Here is a 15,807-nt window from a genome sequence, read left to right on the forward strand (position 1 = left end):
TTTTTTTTTTAATGTTTGATTTTACACTTTGCAGCAAATACCCTTTAAGTGTTTTCTCACTAATTAGTTCAGCTGTTGGTGTGTTTTCCTTGCAGAAAAGCTCGTGCGCGGTGAATTCAGTATTAAACATAATGCGCTCGGGGTAATCAGGTAAAGTCTTCGGACTTTGACAATCCTCTGCAGGATTATGAGAGCAGAGAAAACACCGGGCGGACGCTGGAAAGCTTTAAACCGAAGGGGGCGACCACGCGCGGCAGCTCCAGCTCCCTCTCTCTCGCATCCTCGCGACCCCTACACTCGTGAATCGTGAGGGAGAGCGCGCGCAGCCTCACCGTTTCCTCAGCATAGCTCGTGCTGGCCGTGCCACCTTGCCCGTGTTCAGCCATCTCCCACATTCCTCCCGGAGGGTTTTGCGCGGCGCAGTCCCGGGGGGCTGCGCTTGTTAATGGGCGTCTTGGACGGCTGCCTCTCTCATCCATGCGCGCGCCTCTGAGTGCGCTGTAAGCAGCAGCAGCAGCAGGAGGAAGAGGGGGAGGAGGAGGAGGGGGGCTGTGCCGTGTCCTGCACGGTGGAAATACGCCTGCTCTGGTTACTGTTAAACCGAGGGGAGAAGAAAAGAACGAGCAGCGGGATAAAAAGAAGGAGCGCGTTTGGACGCTGACGCACGAATTTGGTAAATTGTCAACGGGACGGGCCTGCTGCCATGGACGCCTCTTCATTATGGTAAGCTCACATTTACACATTTGTATTTTGTTGTGTGTTTTGTGTCAGTGTAGCAGAAACCTGAGCTGCGGTGCGCAGCGTTTCTCTGCGCCGTTTGTCTCCGACTCCTGAAGCCGTGCTTCGTGATGGGGGGGCTTTACCTGCTTTTCGGCTTTAGGAGGGGTTCACCACCCGCCTCAACGTTTAGGACTGCTCTGTCAGGATCTGGTTGTTTGTAAAAGATAAATACAAATAAAAAAAAAAGTCCATAAGATTAAAGCGTGGGTGCACGGTGTTCCAAACAGCATGGAGAGGGTGCTGCTCATGGAGTAACCTTGTGTTACACGAGATGGGTGATATTTAATGTTTGCAGCCAAATCATTAATAATAAAACGCTGAATTGCTTTGGGTTCGGTCTAATCTGCTAAAAACTATTCTCCCCCCACCTGATTTTATATTTATTTTCACAGGTGGGTTCCTATTTAACTTTGTAGCAGCATTTTGTGGGTAGCAGCTCCACCTCTTTGTGTCTTGTTGCTTTTCTTTTAAAAGCAGAGCCCAGGGATGACTGCACAGCTGATAGTTTTACTGCAGCACAGTAATAATAATAAAAACATGAATAAAATTCATGAACAGATCGGCTTCCAAGGACTGCCAGTTTCCAATGAATCACAAAAGAAACTGCAGCCTTATAATTAAAGTGAGCTGAATTTATTATAATGCTGCTGGACTTTTTTATTGGTTATTTATGAAGGGAACGCCTTTAAAGCCACATTATCACAAGAGTTCACAATCCAACCAATCAAAGTAGCAGAAATAAATGAAGACAGCACAAATGTATCATGCGGTTCGTGCAAGTATTTGAGACTGGAGGAATAAGAACAGGAAGGGGCCCCCTGGGAGTCGTTTCTTGGGGCCCTACAAACAGCATAAATCAGCTTTGCGCTCATTTTGAGCTCGTTGTTCGACTTGCACCTTTGAGAATAGGGTTGTATTTGTTCTCATGTTGGCTTATCATCATAGTGATAACTGGAAAATATAACCCCCTGATCATTAACAAGATGGTGTAAAAAGTGAAATAGGCTAAATTTGACAAACTCGTGAAATCAACCATTCAAGCTGGTTTTAATGGTGCGCTTCCCGTTTGAATGTCAAGCATTGGAATTACAAAGTTTTATTAAAGGGACTCGTACAACTATGAAATTAGTTATTCTGAACTATAACAATTAGTGCGATTTAAAACAGTTGAGTCCAGTAGTTTTCTAGATATATTAATTTGCAATTTTGAAAAGCAGGTATGCACTTAATGTAAACTAAGCACTTTTATCTGCAAACTTTACTCATGAAATCTATACCAGTACATCAAAAGTGTTGGACTCAGTCCCAAACAGCTCTTTTACATAGTTGCAATTGTTGACCTATTTTTAGTATTTTCAGCTGCTTTCATAGGTAAATCAACCGTATGCCCTTTGCAACACTTAGTTATTTAATTCATGGACAAATTAACCATCAATATGTTAACTGAGGGGTAATGCAGATTTAAATTCCTTAATGAATCTTATTTTTGATTGGCTTTCATGGCTTTCTACATTAGTCTCAAAGTTTTCCCAGGCCATGCCGCAGACGTCCAGACTTAGAATCTGTGTGCATGGGGAGGGGTGTGGGTGTTTGAACGCACAAGTGTCACCATTGGTGATACTGGGAGGGAGTGGGGTATGACCTCAGATATTAGAGGTTAAATCCAGGGGAATCCAGGGGCCCTCGATCCTCTGTGGCAAGTGTTTGGTGGAAGCACCAAATGAGAAGTCTGAAGTTGTTAGGTCCCCTTGAGGTTAACCTTTGTCGAACAAGGCTGCATTCTCCCAGTTGTCTTTGTCGTGCTGATGAGCTCTGAGAAGCCGCCTCAGCACAAGTTCTCCACAAGAGAGGCGAGGGGAACAGCCCACCCTTTGTAGTCACGAATGAAAAATCTGTTGCTCGTCTTTTCTACCTTCGTTGTTGCTTCGTTGCGAGCTGAAAGCGCAGCTATTATCCTTGGGAGCAAGGCGCTTGTATAGCGCACCATGCGAGTTGCATTCGGACCTTGTTACGTTCCGTAAACGATCGTCGCGTTTGAACTGATGTTGGGAGCGCACGAGGGCAGAAAGATGACAAGGAAAGAAACAATGAAATGCTTCTCTCTCCCTGGAGTTTCTCAGGGGAAACTGTGGATTTGAAGTAATAATTGTTATGAGAACTGTACCATCGTCTAGGGAGCCACTGGCTGCGTGAGAGGAATGGATACAGCAGATGATGAGAGAAGAGAAAGTTGTCCTTGATTAGTTGGAAGAGAATGGCGTTAAGGGTAGTTAAATATAAGCAGCATTAAGTTGTGTTGAACAACAGCTAATCTTAAAATTAAACGACCAATGTGCCGGTTTAGTAGAAATCCCACATTTGATGTTTTCGTGTAAACCTTGTATCAGGTTTTCACTCCATACCTGGCTTTTTAAGCAACAGGAGAGGTGGATTCAAGTCTAAAGCATTATGTTTAGTCAAAGCTTCGGTCCGTCATCTTGTGATTTATCTAAAAAATAATAATGGGTAGCTGTCACGATTAGACCACTTTACTGGACGTGAAAGCCAGGCATCTCCCTCGCTTTCCTTTATACAGACACATGCACACAAACACTTCATTTTTTAAATGTTGACAGAACAACTCCTGCCTTTTATCACAGAGTACACTGCAGAAATCAAAAGCATGTGCTATTAGCCTGCGACTGTAGCACGACAGCTTTTCTGTGGTGATTGACACAGATAGAACATTAAGTTGTAAAACCAAATATTTCTAACATTTTGTGCTGACTTCTTATTAATAAAGATTATGAAACAGCTTTTTTTTCATGCTAATTGAATGTGTAATTTTTTCTAAAATATAAGTCATGTAGTATGCTAACTATCCATCCATTATCTTTAACCACTTATTCCATTTTGGGTCATGGGGGTCGCCGGTGCCCATGTCCAGCAATCACTGTGCGAGGGGCGGGGTACACCGTGGACAGGTCGCAAGTCCATCACAGGGACACATAGAGACAAACGAGACAAACAAACATTCACTCTCTCACTCACACCTAGGGACAATTTAGAGTTACCAATCAGCCTAACATGCATGTTTTTGGTCTGTGGGAGGAAACCGGAGCACCCGGAGAAAACCCACGCATGCACGGAGAGAACATGCAAACTCCACCCAGAAAGGCCCCTGGACCGGGGTTTGAACCAAGGACCTGCTCGCTGAGAGGCAGCAGCTCTACCAGTTGCGCCACCGTGCTGCCTGTATGCTAACTAGAGATGGGCATTTTAAGCAAAAACACTGTTTGAATTTGTTGGGACCGTCAGTTTTCTTTCACATTTTCTAATGGAAGTATTCAGCTGGATCACACTACTCATGGTGTATTAAAGTTTACTTGTCCCAAGTCTTGCCGTTGAAAAACTCTTCATGGTACAGAGACATGTGCTGCTGCTAATATTGCTAGCCGGGGGTCTTTATTGCTTTACCGTCACCCGTCTAATGGATCAATGTGCATGTGCTCTGGCAGTAAAGCTGAGCTCACCGCTTCCACTTTCAACCCTTTCAAAATAAACTACAATGGCTAGGACGCTTCGAAGGTGGTGGCTAGGTAGGTGTGTAAAAGAAAAGGCTAACATACTGGAAAAGCATGTGAGGAAACAACTTAGGGTGTCACTACCAGGCGCTGACGGGAAAATAAATTAACAAAATGGCAATTATGGTGACATAATTTACTCGCTTACTGTTTTTAAGTCTTATTTAAATACTCACTTTTGTTCCCTGGCTTTTAACATTGTGTTAGTTGATTTTAACTTGTCTATATTCTATAATGTTAGTCATTTAGTTCTTACATTTACCTTTGGATCTATGTATTTTATCCTGCGTGCTTTGCTGGTTTGGCTTTTGCTGTATAGCACTTTGGTTGGCCTTGATGCTGTTTTTAAGTTCTTTATAAATAAAGTGGTATGGAATGGTATGAACCGCCTCTCGCACAGCTGGACATGGGCACCAATGACCCCCGCAACCCAAAAAGAATGAAGCGGGTAAAGATAATGGATGGATGGATGATATGTTGTAATTTTTTCAAATTAGGCCTTAAAAATTGAAAAATCACTGCCCATCCTTAATGCTAACATGTGACGCAGCATCAAATCTGTGACACGTTTGCTGCTACAATCACACGTTGTTTCACCTGCTGAGCATTCAAACATTTGACTTGGAGCGTTGGTGAGATTTTTTTAAATTTTTCCCCCCCCTCAAAATATCCAGAGCAAATACTGTGAGTATTTGTTCTCACACGCTATCTCTCTGGAAAATATTTAAAATATTTATAGTGTATTTGCAGAAAAGGGCATTTGAAGGAGGGATTTTTTTGATTCCCTAAAAACACACTCTTATAATGCCTAAATCAGAATTTATTTATGCAGCTAAACAAATAAATAAAGCTCAATTATTTCCCTGTTGAATAATTTTCACGCATTTCATTTTTATTATTTTAGACATAATGTACTGTTTTGGCATTTGATTTCCCAAGAAGTGCACGAAAACTTTCACTAAATCCAGGACTTTTTGTTTAATTTCAGTAATGATACACACATTTCCTGTTCTTTGCAATTCTTTTGTTTATTTTTCCAATGTTCTTGGCTATCATACATTTTGTGCTTGGAAAGTCAAAATCACTTAAAGTTTTGGAGAAGTGAGACTGAAATTATGCACCTCAACCCCCAGACTGTGGATAGTGTTTCTTTTCCAGAGCAACAGACTCTTCTTTGTGTTTAACATTGCGCGGAGCGATTTTTCTGCAGCAGCAATAAGAGTCACCTTAAAATGATAATATTCAGGTGTGGTATTCATTATCCTTACATGTCGTGCTTTGATATATTCCTGTCTGCTCGGTGCAACAATAAAGCTTTGGTCTGTTCTGGTTTCCCTAAATAATCTGCCACATTCCCTTATCCTCCTCCTCTAACTGATAGCAGTTTAGATAGCGAAGCAGAAACATTGTCCTCGAGGTATGGGGCTTGTTTTAAGTAGGAGCAAAGCTGTCATGGTGGGCACCGCTAATGCATTAAACCTGGATGTTTTACAAAACAAAATAATCTGTTCTATTTGCAGACCGATTTGTGTACTTTTACAGGGAAAACTACAACTATGGCCTTGAATTCACATAATCTTGACTTGTAGCACAGAACACTCGGCTTGTTTTTCCTTAATAGCAAATAAGAAATTTTAAAATTATTAAAATTACAACTTTTGTTGCTCTATTCTGTTGTTCTCTTGCCTTCGGCTGCTTGTAGGTTTTTATTTTTCTACACATCTTACAGGTTAAGCACGCTAGTTTATGCAGGAGGTTTCTAGCTCTGACAGTAGCAAGATATTTTCTTCAACTTTAGAGAACGAAGAAAAGCTCTTAGGAGTCTGTTCCTATTTTACATAAGAAGAGCCAAAGGGAAAAAATAAATAAATAAAGTGCTTCTTTAATATTTTACACAAAAGTGTGGGGAAAAAAAATCTATTACAACGTTCCCCCTTTATTCTTTTGGATGGATATTCCGGTGTGTGAGCTCTCACAAGGAAACATGAGCTAAAAATCGGTTCCTTGGGTTTAAATGAGTTGGTTCACTTGGAGCTTGGAGCAAGTGGCAAGGGAACATAAACCAAACTCATATACCTACATTCAGTGAGAAACAAATGTATAAAGAGGTTATCAGGTCAAGCATGAACAATACATGTAAAAAAAAACAACAGTTTAGTTGTTTCACACATTTGAATACATTTACTGTACATGTATAGCAAGCAGGAGTGCTGCTTTGCCCAACAGTTCCTTTTGATTTTTAAAATACTGTTCTGTGGAGGTAATGGGAGGAACAACCATTTCAGTGAGGTCATTCACAGCCAAGGTAATAGGAAGCAATTTTAGAGGTGCGCTTAGTGCAAAGAGAGTTTCAGAAGCTTATCCCCATATTCTTAGATGATAATGCTCTCATCGCATTGAAAATGTGTTGCTGGAACATTACAACGTCTTTCCACAATCAAGGACCTGGTTGTCTTTATTTAAGAATGCCCAATTTTACAAAGAACTGATGGAAATTGTGTCTGACAGCAATTGGATGCAACATAATTAGGGATGTATGGTATTGAATTTTTGACCGATATCCCGATATGTTAAAACTTATTTGTCCGATAACCAATACCGATACCGATATTTTTCCCCTAGACCTACTTATAGAGACTACAAGGCTTTCTCTGCTGTAGAATTAAATACTATATTATTCTGCATGGACTTTGTCAATTTGGCCTACCAAATGCAGATGCCAAAAAAAGGGGGCTGAAAATGATGTAACACTTCAACTTGGATTATGGTTAATGTCAAATTTATTCATGACTTTTACTCTCTAACACAATGACAACACTCGAACAGTGCAAATTTTCACAAATCTAAACTCAACGGCGTGTGTGACATCATAACGTTGTGCTGGCACTGCAGGCATCCTTGTCACAACAGCGCCTTTTATATCGATGAGTTATTTTGATGAAATGGCCTATTTCTGATATTTAACTTTATCGTTAATAACGTCCAACACCGATACCATGCCGATAATATCGTGCATCCCTAAACATAATGCAAAATGTTGCATAGTTGCAGTCGTTTTTTCATGCAGTTGTTAAAGTTGTTTCTTGCAAATTAACCAGCGAGTAGGTGGTACTGATCCATCACTATCTTTACCTGCTTCTTCCTTTTCGGGTCATGGGTGTCACTGGTGCCCAGCCATCGCTTTGCGAGAGGCGGGGGACACCCTGGGCAGGTCCAAGTCCATCACAGGGAGAGACAAACGAGACAAACAACTATTCACTCTCTCACTCACACCTACTGTATGCACATTTTAGAGTTATCAAACAGCCTAACATGCATGTTATTGGTCCGTGGGAGGAAAACGTAAAATCCGGAGAAAACCCACGTATGCACGGACAGAACATGGAAACTCCTCCCAGAAAGACCCCTGGCCGGGAGTCGATCCATCGACCTTCTTCCTAAGAGTCAACAATTCCACCAACTTTTGTTCTGAAAGCTGTTATGTATTTTAGTCAGTTTATTTTGTTAGGTTTGAGTTTCAGCATTTTTGGGATTATTTTTTCATTTTTTGGGGGCCTAAACAATTTATTTCTTACTAAAGCATAAGCTTAACTTAAAAAAGTCTTGATGTATTTTTTTCCTCCGCTGGCCTATATAACTGTCTCCGTCCACTTGCAGTAATTTCTGTCATTGCGTCAAAAAAGTGCCACATGAGGTAAATCAGACTAGCTCTTGGTTTACGCCATCTACAATCAAAAGTCAGCAAGGCTATCTAGATCTAATCACCCCATTGTGAGCGGTAAAAAAATATCTGCAGTTCAGCAGGTTTTTCTCAAATGAATGAGTGAACCGTTTGGCGACTGCGCAAAAAATGAATAAAAATGAGGGAAACTGAGACAGCCGAAAACATGAAAATGCTTCAAAAATGAAATGTCAGACTAAGCATTGTCAAACAGTTCACCCTAATAGAGCATGTTTGGCAGTGCTGGCCTCTCAAACCTTTGTTTGATTGCACATCATGCACTAAAGAACTCAACACCGATGGAGAGAAATTGAGGCTGACCATTTCAAACTGCTCCCAAATACTGCTCGCAGACTGACTAAGCCCAGCTGTCGGGTCAATGTGTTTTACACCACTTGAGTTAAATGCACTGCAGCAAATTGCCCCACTCATAATGTTGTGGGTATATACTGTGGCCTGCTGCAGTCATGCACAGTGGACGAAAAAGCTAGCAGTTTAACTATAGGTCCTCAGCTCATGATGAACTCAGGAAAAGTGACAGGAATAATAAGATGTCCTTGGAACAGTTGAAAGTAATGCTATAAGAACAATTTAGCTGACAGCCATCACATTTCTAGCAGCTATCAGACCAACAAAGTGGCATCCTTCATTATCTGCATCATGGAATCGTCCCATCAGAACAGGCTCCCAAGTGACATTTCATCATGACCAAGACAATCTTATGCAAGACAGTGAAACAGCAGTCAATTTGCAGGTAATTAAACCCCAGTGACTTACAGTTGAAAAAGCAGCATATACAGTTAGCAGTCAATATGGCAGCGTCATGTTTGGAATTATATTAGGCCAGCACAGCAATAGGATCTTACTCGTGTCTGAAACAGTACCTGGATTTTGTAACAGAGGGTTGTTATTTAGCTCTGAACATGGCCTTTTCTCTGTCACGGCAGTGAGTGGTGGGGCTCATAAACAGCCGTAGCATCTACCGGTACTTGTTTTCAGCAGCACTGTTCAAACTCATTAAGCTCACCACATTAACACAGGATAATTAAAAAAAGTAAAGTAGGTTGCAGTTTTCAAAAGATAAAGTGAAATGGAAAGGATATGTACTCATGTTATAAGAGGATACTACGAGAATAAGCGTTGTCTTTCCCATGAAGCAAGTTAGCATTCCTAATGAATTGACCCAGACAGTATTTAAAAAAATTTGTACAGTAGTCCCTCATTTATCGCTGGGGAGTTGCACCCTGCCTCCTTTGCTTTTTGCCACCAGCAAGTGCTTTTGGCCACGCCCACTTCTCCGCTCTGCACGGTGAACAGCTGATCAGCTGCAGGAGGAAGTTTATACTGCAGCTCTGGGCTGCTAAATAATTTAAAATAATGTATTTTAAAGGAAATCCCATGCTGATTGTGCGGCTCATCCATCAATCAGCCAATTGTGTGTCATGTCCAATCTTATTTTGAAAAACCGCGATAGAGCGAGTCTGAGAAAAACGAAATGCTAAGTAGCGGGGGACTGCTGTATTCAATATTCTCAGAATAAGAGATAAAACTAAGAAATAACCACCACCCTCCAAATGAAGACCACCCTTTAAATCATAGTTAAATACACATAATATAGCAACTGCAAATGTTATATTATGTTCAAGCATATCAAGTTACTTGTGTGTACGTTGGAAGACAACGTATAAGACACTGACAGAAAGCTGGCTCCAACTTAACAAAAGGAAAAACTCAGATGAGAATATGTTTTTTAATTACTTAAAAGAGGGCTTAATAAGTGAGGCATGTGATAAGCTTCCTGTCCTGCGCCTTCACTTTCATCTAGCCTTAATTCGTATCCTCTAAAGAAAGGGCCCTGTCACAGCAATCACAGCTTTAACTCAAAGTTACAAATTAGCTGAGGATTGGAGGAGAATTCGGCTCTAAAGTCAGGCACTCTGAAGTTAAAGCTCACAAATGGATTTTAACGCTGTGGAGTGAGATTTTCACAACTATTCGTTTAGTCAAAGCTGGAGAAAAACAACTCTAGAAATTCTCAAAATAACAATGTCAAGGGCAATAGTAACAGCAGGTTAATCTGTATACGGACATTTCTCCATACTGTATGATTGTACCTACAGCAAATATAATTCTCTGTGTAAATACTAAATCAGAACCAACACATATTAGATTTCAGGCACTGCAGACAGTTCAGACTAAATATCCGCCACAGAACATCCAGATAGAGATTCATTTCATTGAAAAGCAGAGGTCACCCTGCCCTGAACAAAGTTTCTACTTTTTAACCCTTTCAAAATAAAACTACAATGGTGGGAAGATGCTGGGACAGGTTTGTTTTTTCTTGTTTTGTCATTTTAGTTGGGACAGGGATAGACAGTGAGTTTTTTGTTAAAAAAAAAAAAAAAAAGCACTTTGAATTCTAGTTGGAAATAAAACGTGTTACATCATTTCTTTAAGTTTACTCATTTTAACTGGACTTTAACAATTCAAAAACCACTGCACATTGATTGGCTGTATTGTATCAGACCGGTTTATATTTTTCCATGGTGCCCTGAACTTTTATTGTAAGATGAGACTATAGCAGGGTTATTCAACTGGTGGCCTGCGGGCCACTTCCGGCCCGCGGGTGACTTCAGTCCGGCCCACCAACGAGTTCATTAAAAAAAATTTGTGCGGGGGTTCTGTGTTTGGGTTTTGGGTTCTGTTTTTTGGATTTATGATTCAATGCAATAAAACAAACACATTTAAAAGGTAACGCATCATTGTGACACTTGGTTTATTTTAGGGGTGCACTGATTTCCTTAATTTTGGGTGATCAATCGGCGATCAGCCGATACTTACACGAGAAACCGATTTTTACTGATCTTTTTGTCGTTTTAACAACAATTTAAACTTCATTTATATTTCAGAGCAGTACCTCATGGCCAGTTAAAACAAGTTTGTATTGTTTCTAGGCTATTGTTCAAGGGTATGTTTTTCAGTAAAATAAGATTGGAAAATGGAAGGTGCATTGTGACATCACAACACCTGACGGCTTATAAAACGAAATCGGTGTCGGCCAAAATTGGAATCAGCAGCTCAAGTTTTTTAGAGATCGGCCAGAAAACTGCAATTGGTTCACCCCTAGTTTATTTACATAATGACTTTAATTTCTGGATGTCTGGCCTCTGAGCTGCTGGCTTTTAGAAATTGTGGCCCCCTGAGCAGTTTTGTTGAATAGCCCCGGAGTATTGAAATAAAACTGAATTTATTTAGTATCTTTTTCTTCTTCTTCTTCTTTCGGCTGCTCCCTTCTTCAGGGGTCGCCACAGCGAACTAAGATGCACGAAGACTTGGCAATTATTTTTACGCCAGATGCCCTTCCTGACAGAACCACAGACCACCGAGCTACCACAGCCCTCTGTGTGGAGCAGAGAGCTGCTATGTAGTTCATCTGGGGGAGCAGGTGGTGGGGGTTAAGGGCCTTGCTCAAGGGCCCAAAGTGGGGCAAATGAGGGTGAAGGCAAGTGCGGGTGCTTCACCTATCCCCCCCACATTTTGATGTTGTTGGTACTGGGAGTTGACCCGGCAATCTTCCAATCACAGGCCCACCTTCTCTAACCTCTGTGCCACCACTCCCTAATTGATTTACTAAACATATCCTTATTAACAATGCCACCATAGGTAGTGCAGTCTGCCTGTAGCCATCTGATGACTCTGGAAATGGTTATCTTTGCTGAAAAGTAATGGGATTATCATGATGTAGTTTTTATGTACGTTTTACAAATCCATACAATATGTGTGTCACTTTCTTGTCACAGTTCAGTTTTACAATGGCTCAAGGTATTTTACAGGGCTTAAGCCAAAGTTTACTAAAAGCTGTTTGGCTCTGAGACTTCAGGGCCTGTTCCTGCATCCAGACCCAATTAATCATGACATCCATGAAATGACATTAAGATTCTGCCTTTTTAAAAATTTAATAACAAGAATTTTCAGTTCCAGCCTTTCACATAATTGCAAAATTGAATTCAACCCTTTCTTCGCTATGCAAGTTATTCAATCAAACGGAACCAAACGTCGTTTTTTTGATTTCTTCAGAAAGGCATGTTTTTGGAAACCTGCTGCCTACCTGCACATGGATGTTCCAGAGAATGAGGCGATGTGGAAAGTAGTCGTCGATATATTTTGTTCGTGTTAGGCAGCAAAGTGGACTGATTGCTCTCAAGGGGGATGGCCTTCAGCTGTTATTTTATAAATATTAATAAAGCCCACAAGTCTGCCTGAAGGAAGCTAACGGTTAGCTCATGTCAGAGACGTAGTGTCAATGTGACACGTTGCAAAAAAAGTGATGAGATAACATGTAAGTAGTAAGATGACATTTAGTGACAAACCTGGGTAGTTTTAAAAAATGCAAACTGACTGAAAACAGACAGTGAACCTGCTGACCTCTCCCTTACAAAAGTGTGGTGCAGCAAACAATATCTGCAGGTTTTATTTATTTTTCATTGAGCACACGATTTGCATGAATTATTAGTAGAAGCTTTGAACGCATCGTGACTGATTAACAGCACAAATAGGCAAAACATTCGTTGTAGTTGTTAGTTTTACTTTTGTTCCCACCGGGGAATTTGAATCATGCAGAAGTCTTGTTCATCAACATGGCTGCTTTACCGGAAAACTAACGAAACCAGGAATTTAGACAAGAATAGAAGGTTTTGGCTGCTGATGACTTTGCTCTGCCAAGATGCACTTGTCGCCCGCACCAAAGACTCGGCAGCAACACAGTGCTTTGCTGTGCTAACAGATGCAGAGCGTTTTCTTTTGTTTGCATTTCTCCAATGCATATTGTTTAAGCACCAAGTGCAAGTAAACCAGAAACCTCCAAGAAACCGGTCTTATTCCTCTTGTGAGAACAATACGTTTAATAAATATGCATTGGAGTGTAAGGAAGCGTCGAGTTGTATGCATTCTAGAGGATTTTTGTGGTGTTTGGTTTCCAGTTGGACCCCCATGCTGGCATCATATCCAATCTGTCGAAGTGAGCAAGACACATCGGTTCCACATTCAAAGACACAGCAGTAAAGCTGAGGATATAAAACTGAGAGAAAATTTGATAGTTTCTCGCAATGCCATTGTGGAAAAAAATGAACCTTTTCAAGCCTGAAGTGTGTTGGTTGTTCTGTATTTTCCTTTTTTTTTTTTTTTACATTCATCTTGAGAAACTGTGCAACGGTTCTTTGTTGATTTTGAAAACTCTTGCTGCAACTGATTTTCCCAGTCGGTGCACGCTAGCCTTGTCTTTACATCAGAAGTTGAGCTCTTGAGGTTTAGTCCAAAACGTCTGAAAAAACCCCGAAAAGCCATTTTTAGGAATGCTGATGGAATAGGGAGCTACAGATAGGCCTGTCACGATAACACATTTTGCTGGGCGATTAATTGCCTCAGAGATTATTGCAATAAACGATAATATTGTTTGAAATTTAACAATAACTAATTGTCAAATTTTAGAAGAAATGTTTATTTGTTTAGAGTGTAGTACCTTTCTTGACCACCTGATGGCAGTATAGGACTGTTTGAACCAAAGGATGGATATTTGAGCAGTGTCTTTAAGAAAAATGGCAGGGAGGGCCCTTGACATGACATGAGCTGACATGGTGATATGGAGGACGCTCGGCGATTTGAGCTCTTTAGCATAGCATTTTTCACACAAAGTAAAAAAAATAAAAAATCAGTAAACAAGTTCTCAGCTTCTTTTTGCAGAGAAAAACTACTTTTTACACAAAGGCACGGGTTTCAACCGTGAATTTTGGAGCTCAACGAGACGGAAGTTTATTCCCAAGGTCGGCCTGTTAGCTTAGCGTAGCTGCATTTAACGATCCCAAAACACCATTTTGGATGGTTAAAACGGATTTTAACGAGAAAGGGAGGGGTCAGTGAAGAACACCGGAGTTGAGCCTTTTTGTCATCCAGTGTCTTCAGTAAAAAGAGAGAGACCCGAAGAAACAATAAAGACGATAAATGAAAATGAGGTTGATGATTTTCATTCATCATGCGATTAATTGATTTGTTGTTTATCGTGACAGGCCTAGCTACATTTCTTCTCATGCTCCAGTTTTTGTTAAGTCCATAGATGTGCATTAGTATAAATACTCATTCAAATGCACGTCTCGCATCTGTATTGGATAATGTGAAAGGTAGAGTATGAAATTACATCTTTACACAAATTGCTGTCTGAAGCTGTTATAAAAAGACGGAAGCTTTAGAAACTAAACGTTGGTTTATTTCTGCTGTAGTCAGTCACTTTAGCATGAGGTCATGTAGTGTTTACTTTAGTTTGCTTCATTGTTAATTGGTCTTTGTGTTAACTCTTATAGATCCTCAGTTTGTTCACATCAAGTCTTCAGTGTAAAATGAAATGTAGTTTCCATCTACTAAATCTTTTAAATAATTAATATAAAAAAATGAAACAATCCGATGCAAACAGTTTACAGGTTTAGCGCATGTTCTATCAATGCTGAGCTATTTAACCTTTTTATAGTATTTTCCCTTTTCAACTCTTTTAAATTGAAACTTCTTGTTTGTTTTTCCACAACTTTATTACAAAACTTAATTTTACAAGAAAAAAAAATAAATCCTAGTTGGAATATGACGCAGCAAAGATGATCAGTGGTAAATGCTTCCTCCTGAGCTTTCTTTTTTTATCATTCCACAAGTTTTATTTTAGGCTGAATTTAAACTCAATTTAAAATTGTTCTTTTTTATGTTTTCAAAAAAAATAGGTCTGCTCCAAAATATGTTAATACTTCATGCTAAAATGCAACCCTGACATATTCAAACCAAACTAAAAGGTATTCCTTTTTTATTTTATAATTTCCTGGCAGAATAATTCCTCTGCGGAAAAAAAATATATACTTTTTTAGTAACGACCAGGTAGTGCTTTCCTTTACCTTTACCAGGATTTTGATAAGAACGTAGCTTCCTCGTTTTTAAAAATCAAATAGTTGCATATACCGACATGACTTTAAATGGTTATTTTTTGGCAAAAGCCTTATTCTTTTATTGATGTTTTGAAAGCATGTACAGAAATGACGTTTTATATATAATTTACAATAATACAATAATAATAATTATTTAGTAATTACAATAATTTGATAGCTCTGCTTTGAAGCTGATCCAATTTGATGTGAAGAAGTTTAAGAAGCAATATATGAATGTTATTTAACAAACATATTTGGGTCATTTTGGACTTATAATCTCTAGCTCTGGTCTGAGACCAGGTTTTTATAATTTTTCAAAATAACGAGAGATACAAAGTGAAGCACATGTTGGTACAGCGGGTTTTGCATAATAATTTATTCACAGACAAAAGTAGCTGTTAATGTTAAACATATAATGGTAATGGTTAAACTGAATTAGAATATATCTAGGAAATATTATTTATATCAAATAAACTAGTAACATCGGATAAAGAATTCAAGTGGTGCATGTATTTTTAGTCCTTTATTGAATGACATAAGAACACAAGTGACTTTTAACAGCTAAATGCACAGCAGGTCGAGCTGTGATATTTAGGAGCCAAGGGAATATTTACCTTGAAACACTGTCAAGACAGACAACCCCAAACACATATATGATTCCTAATGGTCCATTTAAGAACAACGGCACTGGTATTTAAAGTGAAAAGGATTGCATGTCATGCCCAGAAACACATCCTCCATCTTTACACACATACACACACACACACCCTCTCTCTTTCTACATATA

At 39.7% G+C, this 15,807-nt stretch overlaps 1 protein-coding gene across 1 annotated transcript in view; it reads left to right on the forward strand.

Moving 5' to 3' along the window:
* Positions 1 to 648: 648 nt before the first annotated feature.
* tenm4 (teneurin transmembrane protein 4) overlaps positions 649 to 15,807 on the forward strand; it is a 209,579-nt gene continuing 194,420 nt past the window's right edge. The window contains exon 1 of the mRNA XM_037677631.1: positions 649 to 723. The gene's annotated coding sequence lies outside the window, so the exon portion shown is untranslated. The remainder of the gene's footprint in view (positions 724 to 15,807) is intronic.

Source organism: Nematolebias whitei, chromosome 6 (assembly GCF_014905685.2).
Source record: "Nematolebias whitei isolate Nwh7 chromosome 6, NemWhi1, whole genome shotgun sequence".
NCBI lineage: Eukaryota > Metazoa > Chordata > Actinopteri > Cyprinodontiformes > Rivulidae > Nematolebias > Nematolebias whitei.